This window comes from Gastrolobium bilobum, unplaced genomic scaffold (assembly GCF_033153095.1).
Source record: "Gastrolobium bilobum isolate Gb01-03AN ecotype WA unplaced genomic scaffold, APGP_CSIRO_Gbil_v1 utg1204, whole genome shotgun sequence".
NCBI lineage: Eukaryota > Viridiplantae > Streptophyta > Magnoliopsida > Fabales > Fabaceae > Gastrolobium > Gastrolobium bilobum.
The window spans coordinates 143,212-151,094 of record NW_026895683.1 but is presented as its reverse complement, the minus strand read 5'-3'; positions in this window follow the sequence as shown (position 1 = coordinate 151,094).

Below are 7,883 nucleotides of genomic sequence, written 5' to 3'. Positions count from 1 at the left end.
ACAAGGATGTTCCTTAGTTTGCTAGCTAACTTTCTTGCAACAAGACTAGAACCCTATGAAGCAAGCAGGATGCATAAAAAGAAGTTCTTTCATGATTGTAGGAGCTACCTCTGGGATGAACCTCTGTTATTCAAAAGATGTGCAGACCAAATGATAAGGAGGTGCATTCCGGAAGAAGAGCAAACTCAAATCCTCTTTCACTGTCATTCCTCTCCATATGGAGGCCATTTAGGAGGAATCGGAACTGCATCCAAAATACTACAATCAGGTTTTTACTGGCCAACTCTTTTTAAAGATGCACTTCAATATGCAAACAATGTGATAAATGCCAAAGAGAAGGTAACTTAACCAAACAGAAAGAAATGCCCCTTAATCACATATTAGAAGTTGAATTATTTGATGTGTGGGGCATTGATTTTATGGGGTCATTTTCACTTTCTTGTGGGAACAAATTCATATTAATGGTTGACATACGCGATTGCGTTCTTGGGAAAGAGATTAACCATTAGATTTAATGGTTAGGTTGATTAACCCAACGAACTTAAGTTGAACGGGTTGATATTTAGCGATTGCGCAAGTAGACGCGCCGTATTCGACCAAACGCTAGACGATCGTCTAGAGAGGGGTTCCTAAGCTAATGTAGGGATTCCAATTCGCTTGGGGTCAACCACGATTTGGTAATTATTTGTCCAATGATGGATATCATTCTTGAGTTTGTTGCTTTTAATTTGATTATTCTCTTTTTTTATTTTATTTTTCATTTATGTTTAAATTGACAATCATATTCAAACCCTCCATTTTAGTTTCCATTTTTCTTTAGTTTCTCTTTTTATTTAGTTCCCATTTTTATTTGGTTTCAATTTTTATTTGGTTTCAATTTTTATTTGATTCTCGTTTTTATTTAGTTCTTGTTTCATTTAGTTTCTATTTTATTTAGTTTTCATTTTCATTTTGTTTTTATTTTATTTTTATTTTTATTTTTATAATTGAGCGATTAAGTTCCTTGCAAACTCATTGAGAGACGACTCAAGTTGACGCTTTACTATAAAATTTTAATAAACCTGATTTTGTTAATTTGTACGAGTTCGACAGCTCATGTCATGGCTCCTCCATGCTTAAAACGCCACTAGCCTAATTTCTAATTACAAATTAATTCAAGAAATCCCAAGTTGCATTTGGGGGGAGTGAGGTGAGAAAAGAATTCACACATGAGTAAAAGAAAGACAAAGCATACAAGACTTGTTACCTAAAATTAAATTACAACAATTTGTAAAAATTAAAATTTTAATCTTGGCACCTTGACCATCATCTTCCTTTATTTGCACATGAAAAGTTAGTAACCAAACAAGCACCAAAATATCCAAAATATGTTCTATGCATTTTAATTTTTTTTTTTTAAAACAACCAACTACTGGCTAAAAAAAAGCAGCATTTTAACTTTTGTTTTAAATTTTGTTTTTTTAAAAAGTGTTATTCAAACATCTAAAAATTCTCGAAAGGACTTTTTTTTTTTTTTTAAAAAGCAACTTTTTTGGAAATAAAAGCCCTTCCAAACGGGCACTAAGAGAAGAACGATTCTTCAAACACCCAATATCCTTTAATAGAGGTCGCTAGACTCAATAGAAGAGAAGAAGGTGAATGGCGCCTACGGTGACTCCAAGAAAGGGAGAGATAGCCGCCACACTAGTGTGTGTTGGCTAGGATTTTGATGGAGAAAATAAGAGAATAAGTGTTTAGAAAATTAGAAAGAAGGGGACTATATATGTGGCGCATAATTAACCTAAAAACTAGGTCAAATTAGCGCCCTAATCAACTCCCAATCTCATTGGATAATTTTCTTAATTTTATCCAATCAATCCAATTGATTGGTTTCCTCAATTTTAGCCAATTAATCTAATTAATATTTTTTTCTTAATTTTGGTCAATCAATCTAATTAATTGGCTTCCTGAAGTTGGTCAATCAATCTAATTGATTGGTTTTCTTAATTTATACACTTTCTTTAATTTTCTCCATTTTCATTAAATGTAATTTAATGACTATATTTAAATTCTAATTCAAAATTCAAAATTAGAATTCAAATTAATTCTATTAATTTAACATTTAAATTAATTAGGTTGCATCATGGATCAAGTTCTTCTTGCCCCATGATGCCACATTCACTCACTTGTCCCAACATGTGGGCTTTACCAACTTAGGCCCATTAACCCTTATTGATCCCAAATCACATATGCTAGAATTCAAAATAACTTAAGGTGTTTGTGTGTGACCCACCAGGCCCAACACAGCCACTGACATAAATGAGTTTAGGCGCATTAGGCCCAATCCATCTAATGACAACATAGAGCAATAGCACTATTTTGTTGTCTCAGAGCTAGTCGAGTTCATCGAATGATCAATCCTGTTATACCTATTTGGTTACCATGTGAATTGTCATTTTGTCTCGGTTCTCCGTCCCATTGACCTTGGGCAAGGAACCGTATCAACCCCTGTAGTCTAGGTTTAGCTTTTACCGGAATAAGGAATCTTCATTTACAGACTCTAAAAAGCGGGTCATCTCATGACTCCCCTTTACTATACATAGATTCCCGAGTCTCATAAATGTCATTCTAGTTCCATTGGTCTATAGATTCCCGAGTCTCATAAATGGCATGCCCAAGAGTGGATATACAAGTCTCCATGTTTCAGGCAAACAAAGTAAATAATCAAAGCAAGTCTTCTAGAGCATAGGTTTATGTGACAACGTCAGGTCTAAGGAAAGACACACATAAATAACAAGAGACATTACCTATTGATACTAGTTGTGAGATTTTCTTGTAGTGTATCTTGGTGGGTTAGTTCAGTGCGAGCTATTCTTCAATAGGTCCACCCACGAGTCAGTTAAGACATCTCCATGTTTGCAGCTCATGAGGACTCTACCTTGCATCTTCATGCAAGTAGCTGAGTCATGTTAGTTTTATTTGAGATCACCAATGCCCATTCTCAGTGTCTCTAGACTAGGAACATATTTCTGGAAATGAAAGTTGGTGTCATTGAGCCCTTATGATCGTGATCCCTATCACAGATCCTCAATGTGACACTTGTTTCATTCAAAGGGCTTTATCCGGTTACTCATTCAATATAAACATATAATATTTGAGACATACAATATGTAACAAGATAAAGAATGCTTTTATTCATAAGTTTATTCATAACAATAAAGGAGTACATAGGTCCATCTGACTCTCAAATTATCTCTAGGATACCTACATACTAACAGAAACAACACATGATCAAAATCCATCCAAAGACCCAAAATTATTATTCACGAGTTACTATTCTTCAAGAACCTAGATTTGTCAAATCTTCATGAAAACTTATAATGAGTTGTGTTTACTTACCATAAATCCTTTTAGGTTGAACAGAAAAGGATTTTCCAAGCTTCAATGAGCTCTAACACCCTCCAAAAGCTCAAAATCCAAGAATATCCTCAAGCATTGAGAGGACGGATCTCTCTCCACAAGGCTCCTCTATGGAAAATGTTTGTTAGGGTTTGTTCTTGGAAAGAATCTAAGCACTTTTGGTTTTGGAACTTCTTAATTACATTGACTAGAACTCAAACTAGGTTTTGTAGCTTTATATCAATTGCTCACGGTTTTGGGGCTATTCTCCAATGAGAAAGATGAAGAGAAATAGAGAAAATATCTAAGTGATTAGGTTTTTAAGTGACTTAAGTTATAGTTGACCAATTCAACACTTACTACATAGGTAATTACTGATATAATGTTCTATGATTTTGAAATTGATTTTCGGGTGTGACTTAATCAAAACATTGTATGGTAACAACAATAGATGTTAGCTTTGGTGAACTACGACTTGTGTAACGGTGGGGAGCCTATTTTTGATTTAATGCAGGCAAAGAACTTGACATTGTTATGATTATATTTAAAGGCGAGGAACCAGGGGTAATATAGTAAAATATTGATTTATTTTTGTTCATATAAACTGAGTGATATAGCTTGACATTTTTTTTCATCCTTTTAGTTTGAATTAAATTTAATTTTATATGTTGCGAAGTCCTGCTCTTTATAGCTCTCGTTATTTGCTCAAAGGTTGCATTGCAACTCACCCAAATCGTGGTTATATATTTTCAGATAAAGGCAAGGATATAGCATTTGAGTTCTCTCATCCAATTTGACCTAGCAAGTCTTATTGCTTTCAAATAGTAAGCCTGACACTTTATTCATATAGGCTGAAGTAAATTATAAATTGTTATTATATACTTTGAACGTTTATTATGTTCTAGAGGCTTTTCATTATTTCTACAAGCAGGTTGTGTTGTAAACTTGATAAACCTTATATGTATAATGTGATTTGAGTTATTTTTGTTAAATATAACACTGAGATAGTTAGGCTTGTTAGGCTATTTGATGGTAGTCTGTGCACTGGTCATGACTAAAATTTGGGTCGTGGCATCAGTTGTCTTCTATGTATTCTTTTTTATTGCAAATAATTTTAGGTATGTTACTCTCCCTAATTTTATTTATTGCTGATACAAATATTTATTGGGATAGGATCAACTTACACCGACATAAGAATAATAAGTCTTACAACTAATCTTAACCATTGGTTTCCACCCAATTTGTATTTAACCAAGAACAACAGCAGTGTATCTTAGAACATAATCTCTATCGAAGATCAATAGAACAAAATTTACATCAGAAATCTGTAGTTTAGTTCCCAAATAGTTTAAACTTCGGTAATGTTAATCTACAGATATTTCCAAATTCAAATATATCTTTTAGACCTCTACCAAGACAAACCTTTTCTCAAGAACAAAAATGCATTTTAGATAACCTGTGGATCTCCTATAATAAAGAACCTAAAGATGGAAAACGTTTTATAGCAAGTATGAATGCATTAGCCTATAATTCTAACAAAAAACAAGAAAGATTTCGATTTTATGTAGTATTTGAAGATAACTTCCCAGGGCTCTTCAATTCATAGATAGAGGTTGTAGAATCAACTAGAAATTTCAAAAATCCAAAGTATAAAGATTTTAATTCACTAGAAGAAGCATGTTCAGCTGCAAGATCATTTATTGGTCCTATATTTTCATATTCATCCATCCCTTAGATATTTCTCAGAACCTTTGTCATATAATAAAGCCTCAAGTAGCCAGTCAAAAATCTTTTTCTGTGATCATTGTTAAGTCTTGGTCAAAATAGTTAGAAACCTTAATGAAGAGAGAGAGAGAGAGAGAGATAGGGGGCTTCTTTAACAGTTTTTTTCATTACAGCAAGAATTAAGTCAATTACAACAGGAATCTCAAGTTTCCCAGCCTAAAAAACGGGTGACACAAGTACTTGCTCCCTTCTAAGAAATAAAGAAGCTAGCATAGAATCAGGTTTTATGCCTGTACAGGTTTAAACGATGTATGTAGTTGACCAGACAAATCCGTTGACAACTGAGGCTTTGCTAAAAAGCCAAGAAGAAACTATAACAGTAAATGTGCTCAAGACCAAGTTAGCAGAAATATTAGATTATCAAAAAGAAATACGCCAGTTGTTAAAAGAGCAAGAAGAGAAAGAAGATGAAGATATATATACCCTAGTTTCTTGAGATTCTTTAGATACAATTGGAAGGCATACTACAGATGATAGGTATAGGATCAGATTTCCTAGCCAACATAGTTTGTTAGAGAATCTTATCTCCAGACATCTTTAATAGCAAAATCTTATCTTCAGTCATCTTTGACAGCAGAATAGTAAAGATATGTGTCAGGAGAATGTTATCTTCAAGCATCCTTAATAGTGTAGGCGGAAGAAAACCTTATCTTTAGTGGCAAGCAAAGTAAATTATTAGTGTGGACAAGGGTAGTTCTTATGTTTGTATTAGATACTTATTATTTGGATTTATTGTCTTGTACTATAAAAGAGTATTTCTTTTAAAACTGATGTCACAATGGGCATCCGACTCAGAAAAGAAAATATTAGTTGTTATGATTCAAGTCCGGAAGCCTCACTTTATGTCGATAAATAGAGGCTTTAGTTAATTGTAAGGATCATGAACGAGTGTGTATGTGAAAGCTCCTTCGTGTTTAAATATTTAAAAATGAGTTTGTATCATATTTCCTTTGTATAAATAAATATTTTAGGGTGTAAGACTTATTATTGTTACACCAGTGTAAGTTTATTTTGCCCCATGTTTATTTATAATTATTTTAATGTGTGGATTGGGGACACAATAAGAAATTTGAATCCGCAAGAACTTTTGTGGGGAGTAGGTCCATGGTCAAGCACTTGCGAAGTCTACTTCTTTAATATACCGAAAAGAAAAAGATGAAATAAATTATCAAAAGAAATTCAAATGAATTTTGATGAAATGTCGACTTGGATTAGTGGAGAATTGAGTAACGATTAGCCTATTTGATTTTAATGAGCTATTATTCTGGTCGAATGCAATGAACTAGACAAAGATGGATGCACGATATCTTGTCTCTGTAGAAAATGGAGTGTGACATTTGGCTCAACTTCAATGGTCTTTTTCATTGGAGGGTGGCCAGAATTACTATATTGTCCCTAGTATAGGGCAGATTTACTTGGGCAACAAGTTGCCTCAGACTATTTCTTTCCATTGTTGTTGGACATTTGTATGGTAGGGAGCATCATAGCGCCAACGAAGGAGGGATGGTGTGCATATGCAAGGACTCCAACGCGGATTTGGATTATCTTATGGAAAAGTAATTATGTGATCATATTATTTGATCACAACCACTCATTGATAATGAGATAAGAAAGAAAAAAGTGTATGATTTTTAAATAGTTGTGATCAAATAACATGACTATATGATCACTTTTTCACATGAGAGGATCCAAATCCAAGTGAGGTATAATTTGCGTAGAGGAAGGTGCCTACCCGAGGGCAAAAGCTGTGTATTTGTAGGTAGGTTGAAGACACTACTAAATTATATGTAGGCAGCAATTGTATTTCTCAACATGTAGTGTATTGAAAAAGTCTTGCTTTTGCACAAGTTCATACATTGTCGCAATGCTATGAATCAAGCGACGCACATAATTTTACAAGTGCCAAGCTGTATGACCATGTTCATGAGCCGAGTTTCGGGTCAATCACTGGGACGTGCAACTGGTCCATAACAAATGTCTAGATAGTGGATAACTATACATGTTTTCACCAATGAAGCGAGTAACTTCGTGTAGCTGTTTTTCAAATTTAAATTGGTTTGATGACTTGTATGACTTAGACATGAATACATGATCGAATGATTAATCTCTTTAAGCTTTGGTAGGTTATTGACAAGTAAAGTTTCTTGTAACTTTGTTTAAAAACCTTATTTGCACTTGTTATCATATCAAATGTGTCACCTCTTACCCGTGGTTAGATTTTTCTTGCATGACAAGAAGCAGCAAATGTTCAATAACTGAGACTTTCCTACCTCTGTCTACATCCATATCAAGCAAAAGCAAGAATAAAAATGTTTCCTCTTTCAGGCTAAGCTGCGCAGGAAAAGCCCAAAGCCAATCCCAGGGAACAGTGAAGCTTCATAGGGTCTTTCTGTCCGGGTGGAGGTAGTCCGCATCTTCACAGACATGTCTATTTCACCGAGCCTCTCTCCGAGACTAGGTATTCTCTACCTACCCACCTGTGTCAGTTTCGGGTACAGGTACCCTTTTGTTGAAGGTCATTCAAGCTTTTCCTGAGAGTATGGCATGGGTTACTTCAGGGTTGGGCTATTCGCCCATTAAAGCGGTACGTGAGCTGGGTTTAGAACGTGACTGGACATCTAGCGGTAAAGCACTGTTTCAGTGCGGGCCGCGAGAGCAGTACCAAATCGAGGCAAACTCTGAATACTAGATATGACCTCCAAATAACAAGGGTAGCAAAC